Below are 8,905 nucleotides of genomic sequence, written 5' to 3'. Positions count from 1 at the left end.
TTTAAAATGTGCTTTTATATAAACTTATATACATTGTCAGGACCAGGACAACAGCATGATACTGACTGCATTCTTTCCATTTCATAAAAAAGGTAAAATACTGAGAGGGTCTAGAAGTATATTAATGTTTTTTTTTGCAGCAGCAGAAGCACCAATTGCATCACTTCCTGCTGAGACAGGAAGGGGAACAACCAGAAGCCATTTTAGATAGCCTTTGGAAACCATTTGTGGACAAGAACAAAACCATTTTATGCATTTTACACAGATGGGTGTACTCTCACCCACCATCTTAAAATTTGATCAGGCTGCGTAATGGTCTTCCAGTGGATACGATTAAAGTGAAAAAGGAACATTTTAACTGACAATGTTCCCTTCATCTTGTCAATCAAGGTGACAATTTCCTTTGTAGAGTATCAGAAAAAGAAAATTACTTAAAGAGATTCATCAAGCTAGTACCAAGCATGAGCACTTTAGCTAGCGCAATTAAAAACTGGACAATTAGCAATTAGCTTAAATGATTAGCGACACACAGTCAATGCAATAAAAAGCCTTGTTATATAAATTAGCTTAAATTTTAAAATCCGCTACCGAGCTTAAGGACTTCAACGTTATAAGAAATATTACGCCAAATATCCTTCATGATATTCTAGTTAATTAGCTAATGAAACAAAGCCAGGAAAAAAATACGAGGACATACACTTTATTTAAAAACAACATTTGAATATCAAAGTTGTACAAAGGCTGGTTTTGTTTTTCCCAAAAACAACAGTTTAACTTTTCAACGAGTCCACTATACAGTCAGCAATGGCGTCCCAGTGTCCACGTAGTCGTTAAAAAAAAAAAATCAAAAAAATCCAAGCGTTAAAGTCCAGTCAGAAAAAAGGTTTCATCTTGTCAAAATTTGGCTAACTGCCAAAAGACTTGCCGTCTTCACGTTAAACAACGCTCTCCGCTTCAGCAATATCCAGATGAATGGGGTCTTGATAGGATAAAAAAGAAGGAAAAGTTGTAAGCCCACAGTGCAACTGAAATGAGTAATGATTCACTGTCCAGCAATTAAAGAAGGCATGCTAAACGAGACTAAATTTAAGACAGGTTAATGAAACAGGTGGCTAGCTTTCAGTTGCGTTAGCTTGCACTGTGCAAGCGCATGTGATTCTCTGAAATGTTATTTTGTAAGAGTACATAATTGTTAACAAAAAAAGTAACAATGTTGCAATTCCCATAAATTTTCTCAAAAAGTCATTAACGTAATATAAGCTACAGTTTAGCGCGAGTTCGTAATCCACGCACAATTAATTTTTGCAACAATTGTTGTTGCAAGTATTCTCCTGCGGTCAAACTTTGATGAATTTAACTCCATTAAGACATATACAATATTTAAAATGTGTCACATGGAAATAGATTTCACTGAACAGTTGAGAATAGTAAGCATTGAGTTGTGTGAACAGTGAGAAACGCAATAAGCGACACTGATAGATTTTTGTTGGGCTCTGAAATCATACATTGTTTGGTGAATTTTGGGCTTCTGCAAAATGAAGTCTGAGTTGAGTAAATGTTCCTACAATTTGAAAAAAAAAAAAAAAAAAAAAAATCATCAGCTGACCACCAGGGGTACGATGAGTCTGGAGTTAGCCTAGTTCACATCATGCCTTATGCGTAGAGCTTAATTACGCAGCAGCTGTGATGTTCAAGTCAGACCAAAACAAAGCAGGGGTGGCAAACAATGTGGTATGCAAAATAAAATACGTTGTCTGAATTGACAGAATGAATTCCAAAGTTGTCAAAGCAAAGAATTGACTGACCCATAGATGGACAACATAGCACCCTGTAACTGTTAACTCAACCCTTCAGACAATGGTTATTACTTGCATGCAAAAAAGGGAAAAAAAGCCCTCATAGTTCTAAAAAGCGTCAAAATAGAGCAGTAAAACAGAAATAATTCTGAAGTGGTATTGCTAGTGTTTTATCAGTTTTCAATATCTGCGAGTATTTGGCAAAAATGGGGAATATAGTAACTCCTAGAAAATCTTTACTGTGCCAACAGGTGGCAATACAGTCAATGTCCACATAAAGTTACAACAAATTAAATATGAAAGTCGTCACAATGAAAATTGTTTTATGAACTTTAGCATTCTGTTACACGGTCGTCTGCTGATTACTAGATCTTTTGCTAGCCATTACTACTTAAATATGAATGGCAGCAATGAATACAACAAAATGTGAAAGTAAGATCAACTTAGGTGGGAGCAACTAAGGCAACCTCTATTCAATGTATGAGCTCAGAAAGCAGGTGAACATCTACTGAGGTCAAATATGAACTTACAGAGCTGTCTTCTTTTTCTTCAAAACCTGGACCAGGACACCAGGACCGGTCACAATGCGCCCACTGCAGAAAAAAAAAAGAAACATACATTATTTTCACACATCAAACCAACACAAAAATAGAAAATAACTGAGTGTCCTGCTTTAACTGGTTTGAAGCATTTGGATCTTCTCATATTTATTGTTAGCTACAACATAACAAAGGCCAAAATCATCTTAAACTTTAATCTCTGTTTTTTTCCAATTTTCACAGAAAACGAAGGCCTAAATAACACATGTTACAGTTCTGTATGCTTTTATGCTTGTTCATTGCTGAAAGTGGATCGTTTCATATTTTACTTCATTAAACCCTAAATGCTACTGTTTTCTCAAACACTCTTAACTAACTCAACCTACTGTAAGCCAACTGTAGGGATGCTCAACATGTCTTGTGGGAATTTACAATGTATGGGGGTCTACATATAGCAAATAAATTTAACTGATATTACTTCATCAGTGGAATCAAACTAATTGTTACAACTAATGCTGTACATTGTTACTACAGTCATTCCACCTGATCCTCAAGTTTTTGAAGGCTTTTGTAACAAACTGACTCTAAGGGGCCATTCACATGGAGCGTATAAAAACACGTGGAAAACGCCAGCTGTGGCGTTTTCCAAAGCGCTTGGGAGGTTGCGTCCATGGTTGCGTCTTCCGTTACTAAGCAACCAAAACCGACTGTCACATTTTAGGAGTGTGCTCCACTGTCACTTAACCAGGAATTAAGTTAAAACTGAGTTGAACAGATTTCAAGCACTATAAATCCCTCACTGCTCGATCTGTCTGTTGTCAGTTAAAGTCAGTACAGCAGAGGACTCAGACGCGAACTCCCTACGCTGTGCATAATAAAAGTAAAAAATGCGGTTAAAAAAAAAAAAGTAGTGGAAATATTATGTCCGGTCATCCGGATGGGGTAGGGGGTGGGGGGTACTGCTGTCACACTGCTACTACGGAAGCTATGGAGTAGAGATCCAGGGCTGGATCGGGGGAGGACTGAGCTCCCGCTCGCCGAGAGAGAGCTGCTGAAAGCGGGAAAGTACTGAAGGCTGGGCTGCATTGTTGCTGTTGGAGAAGCAGGTCCATGGAGTTCACATGACACGTGTGCGGCATTGGAAAAAGTTTGCTTTTTTTCATCTCTGTGCACCTCGGACGCGCATGAAAAGAAAAAAGTTTTGTCGCGCTGCGTCGGCGTCACTTTGGATTTTGAGCGCACAAGGCGCGCGGCTACATAGAAAACAATGGAAACACGTGCGCAAAAGACGCTCCATGTGAATGCCCCCTAACACAGTTGCGGCAGAAACAGGCAGCACCTGTTGTGCATGGTCAGCGATACACACTGTATTTCCAACTACGTGTGCAGAGGTAAGAAAAACATATGTTGCTCTGTGCTGGGTTAACAGTACTTATGTTGTATGGTGCATATTATGTGCTCTTGGGAAACTCATCACATACACTCATCGTATGTCAGAGCTGTGAATTGACTGTTTGCCTTTACACTCTTGGTAGATTTCAAGCCATTTGCTTTTTATTGTAAGGACTTCTGTCTCTAGACTGTGTCTTACACTTGAGAGGAGTTAAAGTGTTGGAAAGAAACATACTAAAAACTACTGTCCTGTGTTGCCATATGACATTTATTTGTTTAGACTATGCAAACAGAACCTATCTAATGATATTTAGACAAATTAACATTTTACCTTAATTAAATGTTTTGAATCAATTACATGGTCACATTATTGGATCTGAGTAGTGATTACAACAAGCAGATGTCATTGTTCCAGGGATGCCATCATGTTGTATCACTGATGTCAGAAAGTTGATGTTGTTATTTTGCCAGCTAGGGTGTATTTTGCAAATGCCCTCACCCCCCAGGACTAATTAAATTCATCTGACTCCTAAACAGTCTGGTTAATCCAGATTTTGGTGCACAAGTATTCTTGGTGGCGTTCTTGTGACAAAGCATGAATCACAGCTGCCAGTACATATTTAATCCAAACTTTATCTGACGTCCATTTAGACAAATTTGGACAGTTTTTCCATGTGTCACCAACTGGAAACAGTGGCATAAGGAAACTATCAACTTTCACATTGAATTATTGTTGCAACAGATGGATACTGATAAAGGTCTTTTGACATTACCCTACGCAATGCCATCTACAGGCCACAATTTAGGGTGTGTTCCTAAAGTGTACTTGAATAGAGGCATATTGGCCCTCTAATCTCCATTTAGCAAAATGATAAAACGGAGTCAAAAAATATGCAACAACATTGTTTGCTCAGGTTGTCTACAAACGTGTGGAAGTTAAGCAGCATAAAATGTGCTTAATGTGACTTAAGCTTTACATGTTAAACATTATCTGCATCACCAGAGTTTTACTGCTTCACTGTATAATATACAAGTACAACTCTAAATGCAAAATGGTATATTTTATATAAGCCTATTAGTATACTGGTATAACACTATTGACATCTTTACATCTCAACAATTAAAGAAGCATGATCAGACGAATCTTAAGGGACTGCAAACCCACCACATTCCCTTCTAGCCTAGCAGCCAATTTTTGTTATAAAACATCATTGTTTTAAATTGTCTGTGAAATGTGATGGTAGTCAGGCGTTGGTTACACTGGACACTGTTAGCTATCTAGTTTACCATGGCTAGATTGTTAGTTTAAAATAATTCAAGTTAAGTTTCATAGTATAAAATATGAGGACTGTTTCTTAAAATGTTGAAATCGATTAACTCAAACTATACAAGTAATGTTAAGAGAGTACTGCAGTTTACAGTCTGCCACACGAGACATACTACGATTTTAGTCACGAATTAGCAGGATGCTATCTTGTAAAACTACTTACATGTTACATTGAAAGAGAATTAAAATCAATATGAGTCTAAGTTACATATGTATTTTAGAGGAAGGGAAATGACCTGAAACAAATCTTAAAATTTAATTATTTACATATATATTTTATCTGCGTATTGTCACATCATACACTAGGGGGCAGAACTAACCCACTTTCAATCATAATTGACATAGCTTTTAGCCGAAAGAAATTGTTATGATGCACAAAAACGATGCTAGAAATTAGATTTAAAGATACTTCCAAGTCCTGAAATTGATGTAGGAGTAAGAGAAAAAGCACTGTTAACTAAACTTTTTATTGTTCGGTTTGTGTGGTCAGTAAAAACTGTTAATTTGATGTTCAATGCAAAGCTAACACAAGAACAATCTTCTGCAAATATTTAGCCTATCTTAAGAATGATACTTACAGATCTCCATTGCAGTGTGAATCACCGGAGTCCTTCTTTTGACGGCTCCAAAATGACTAAATGTCAACCCTTTAAAAAAGAAAAGTACAGGTTAGGGTGGAAATGTGACAACAGCACACCCTACTGGCTACATGTATGTGGCAGTACAGACAAAGACGTTAGAAAACATGAAAAAAATGCGGAAAGCCTTGGCTGATTATGAAAAACATACCATTTAGCTCAAGTAAGAGGGCCCTCTTTCGTCTTGGACGCAATTTGTTAAACACCCAGGGAAATTCCTGCAAAATACAAAAAATGCGATTAAGATTATTTTTGTCATCGCAATTAACAAAATTGCACATTACATTGGCTGACATAAAAACAAAAACATAAATGGGATATTTGTCTTAAAAGATATTTTAAAGTCCATTTTCAATAATGATTCAGAGCTCATTAACATATTAGGAAAATTGATGAATGAATCGTTTTCACGTTAAGTCGTGAAATTGTTTCATTTTAGCGCATCTTGGTGGCTAAAAATGCAACTAAACTGCTTTCCAACAGTAACATCCTATTGAGAATAGCTTATAGAAGACATTTTGTTATGTGGAAAGTGGTACTAATCCTTTGGATTGAACAATATAGTTTAAGATGCAAATATCTTAATATTAGAAAAGACTTTACATCATCTGTTTTACTATGTGTAGTATTTGTCTTCATGGGTAGATAAATCAACCACGTTGTCCGTGAGACTGTGATATAAAGATGATTATGTTTCTTTATTTATTTTTAATGCAGTATTTTAAGCTTTCTCAAATTCATACTTGTAATGAAGATTTCTAACCTAAAATCTTTCATTACATGTCTTGCAGGTGTAATGTGGTATGGAAGAACAAAATAAATGTACATATTTAAATTACCTCTCCATTCAGTACCCCAAAGGGTTAAAAGCCAACACCCTATTTTGTATTTCGAAGTATATCTGAGCTTTTACAACATATAGAACCTTCCTATGACAAACTAATCAAGTATAGATAAGTGTATTGTCTATAGTGAGAGAATAGTTATCAATAATTATATTTTGAGCATTTTCACAACTTGTCACAATTTATTTAACTATTTATAAATAATAAGTTTTAAGCATCTAAACACTGACTCAAATCTAGTCTCATAAACTACATGTGTACAATCTGTGGTGAGATCAAGTGAAAAACTATTGATTTTTGAATATTTTTTTGATTTATAATTCGATGAAAAACCTCAAAAAACACATATACTGAAAATAAACAAAAATAGGCACGAGCTTGGTGTATTGATGTCAATCAGTCTCAACACATCATTAAAGAAAAACGAAACATTAACTTGTTTTTTTCGTCGAGTAAATTCAGACAAGGGCATTTGCCCCCTTTCAAGGACAAAGCAATTTTTAAATGCGTAGGTTGAAATAACTCCAAACAGGTCGAGAACAAATGTGCCTGTCCACATATGAACTAGGTGCACTAGAAACAGGGCTAGCAAAGATGTAAATTTCATCAACTAAAACAAAATTATATGCAGTTTACACTATATAAACCGTGTTCTTGTTTCTTCGCTGACAACACACCATGGCCATTTTTACAACACTGCGTCTGATTGTCGTTCTTTCCACCATATTGCCAAACACCCCTGCCTCCTATTTTACACCTACTAACGCACGATTACTGTAAAGCTCTTACCCATGCTCCGAGCCGTGTCTATCCCCCGTCGTCTTCACCGGTCGCAGTCATATTTTCGGCCGATTTTCGACGTTTTGGTGTCTCTTTTGGCCGCTTCATCCCGCCCTTCCTCCTCTCTCTCCGTCCTCACCGCCTTGCTCCTCTGTTGTGTGTGTCCTCCTCTCCGCCTCTGCCTGAGCTGATATCCTTCAGCGGCTCTGCCCCCTTTCCTCTCAACGTAAGCCAAACTCCACTTCCTCTCTCCAGCCCATCGAGCTATAGCGTTAGCAGGCAGCAGGCAAAAACACCGACACTCCTTTTGCTGGAAACATATTTCTGCCGCAGCTCGTGATAATATAGGCTATTTGAAACCATTTTGTGAACATGACATGTTTTATATCAGCTTTCTCTATTGTAAATCACGACAAAACCAGTTTGATCTGTGATGTCAAATAGCCTAGTTAGTTGTTAACAAGTAGCCTAACCTAACTGACCTAATATGTGTATACTATATATTTTTTCTTTTAATTAAAATAGATAATTATCAAAAAAAATATAGGGGCATTGATAGGCCACAGTTAGTAGCCTAGTTCTAGTTGCTGTAAATACGCACTAAGTGCTTGTACATGACATTTCCTGTTCCTATTTCCAGCCTCTCCAACCATCAACTGTACAGAACCACTTCACTAAACACTCAGGTAGGCCTAACATAAGGTATAGATATCTCATTAGGCCTATGTCCTTAATTGGGACATTGGCAGATAGTAACCGCAGGGAGTCCAAAAATAATCAGTGACAGATGAATTCAGGTTTATAACATGGTTAAAACACCAGACTTGTTTCCTAATATAAATGTGGGTTACCCGATTGCCACACTTAGCAAGAGTGAATGAGATCATGCACCACCCCACTTACAGTGTAAACCATGCCCATGAGGAATTTGGTTTGTTTGGGTTTTTAATGTTTTTGTACTGAAGTGAGAGTTCATTTTTACAGATATGACTTGTTATACTGCAGCTGGAAAACTAAGGCCTTGATTTTCTTTTTCTTTTTAAAAACACAACACAAAGACAATGATATATGTTTTGTAGGGGTTACCCTTGTGTGTAGTGAATTGACCAAAACAGTCAAATGGATTGTAATATTTGTGTTCTTGAAAAGTTTCGACAAATAGAATCAAAAGTCTAATGGGGACAACCAAACTTGGCAAAATTTGACTGTTCAGTCAGTGAAGCCTTTGTTGGACAGTCTATGGAGAATGTGGTATGCACTCCACCCCCATCGCCAGCCAATGAGGTGTTGGATACCACAGCGCATGCTCTTTGCAGTGGAAGATTTCTTTAAAAAGATCCCCAGCCTAGCAACAAGAGAGAGCCCTGCAAGTGTATTACAAAACCAGACATTGCAAATGAAGTGAACAAAGTTGGTCGAACAGGTTTGAATAGTAAAGTGCTTTTACACCAAATCTGAGTTCACAGAAAAATCTAGTGTCTTTTACTGTTGTCAGTTTGTTCACCAGTCACCTGAGTGCTGCAACATAATTTTTTTTTAGAGAGAGATTGGAAAGAAACAGAAAAAAGTAAATGTCTGTTCTACCTAT

The 8,905-nt window shown here is 37.0% G+C and overlaps 1 long non-coding RNA gene across 1 annotated transcript; it reads right to left on the bottom strand.

Annotated features, from left to right (window-relative positions):
• Positions 1-684: 684 nt before the first annotated feature.
• LOC146985873 (uncharacterized) lies at positions 685-7,479 on the bottom strand. Its single transcript, XR_015035997.1, has 5 exons — positions 7,327-7,479; positions 5,844-5,910; positions 5,633-5,701; positions 2,327-2,389; positions 685-979 (listed from the first exon to the last, which is right to left on the bottom strand). It is a non-coding gene; the product is annotated as an uncharacterized LOC146985873 (long non-coding RNA).
• Between the last annotated feature and the right edge of the window lie 1,426 nt (positions 7,480-8,905).

The sequence above is a fragment of the Trachurus japonicus genome, chromosome 6, assembly GCF_045865225.1.
Source record: "Trachurus japonicus isolate A0001 chromosome 6, Traja_1.0".
Classification (NCBI taxonomy): Eukaryota; Metazoa; Chordata; class Actinopteri; order Carangiformes; family Carangidae; genus Trachurus; species Trachurus japonicus.
Note: the sequence above shows the minus strand (reverse complement) of the source record. Positions and strands in the feature narration are given on the sequence as shown.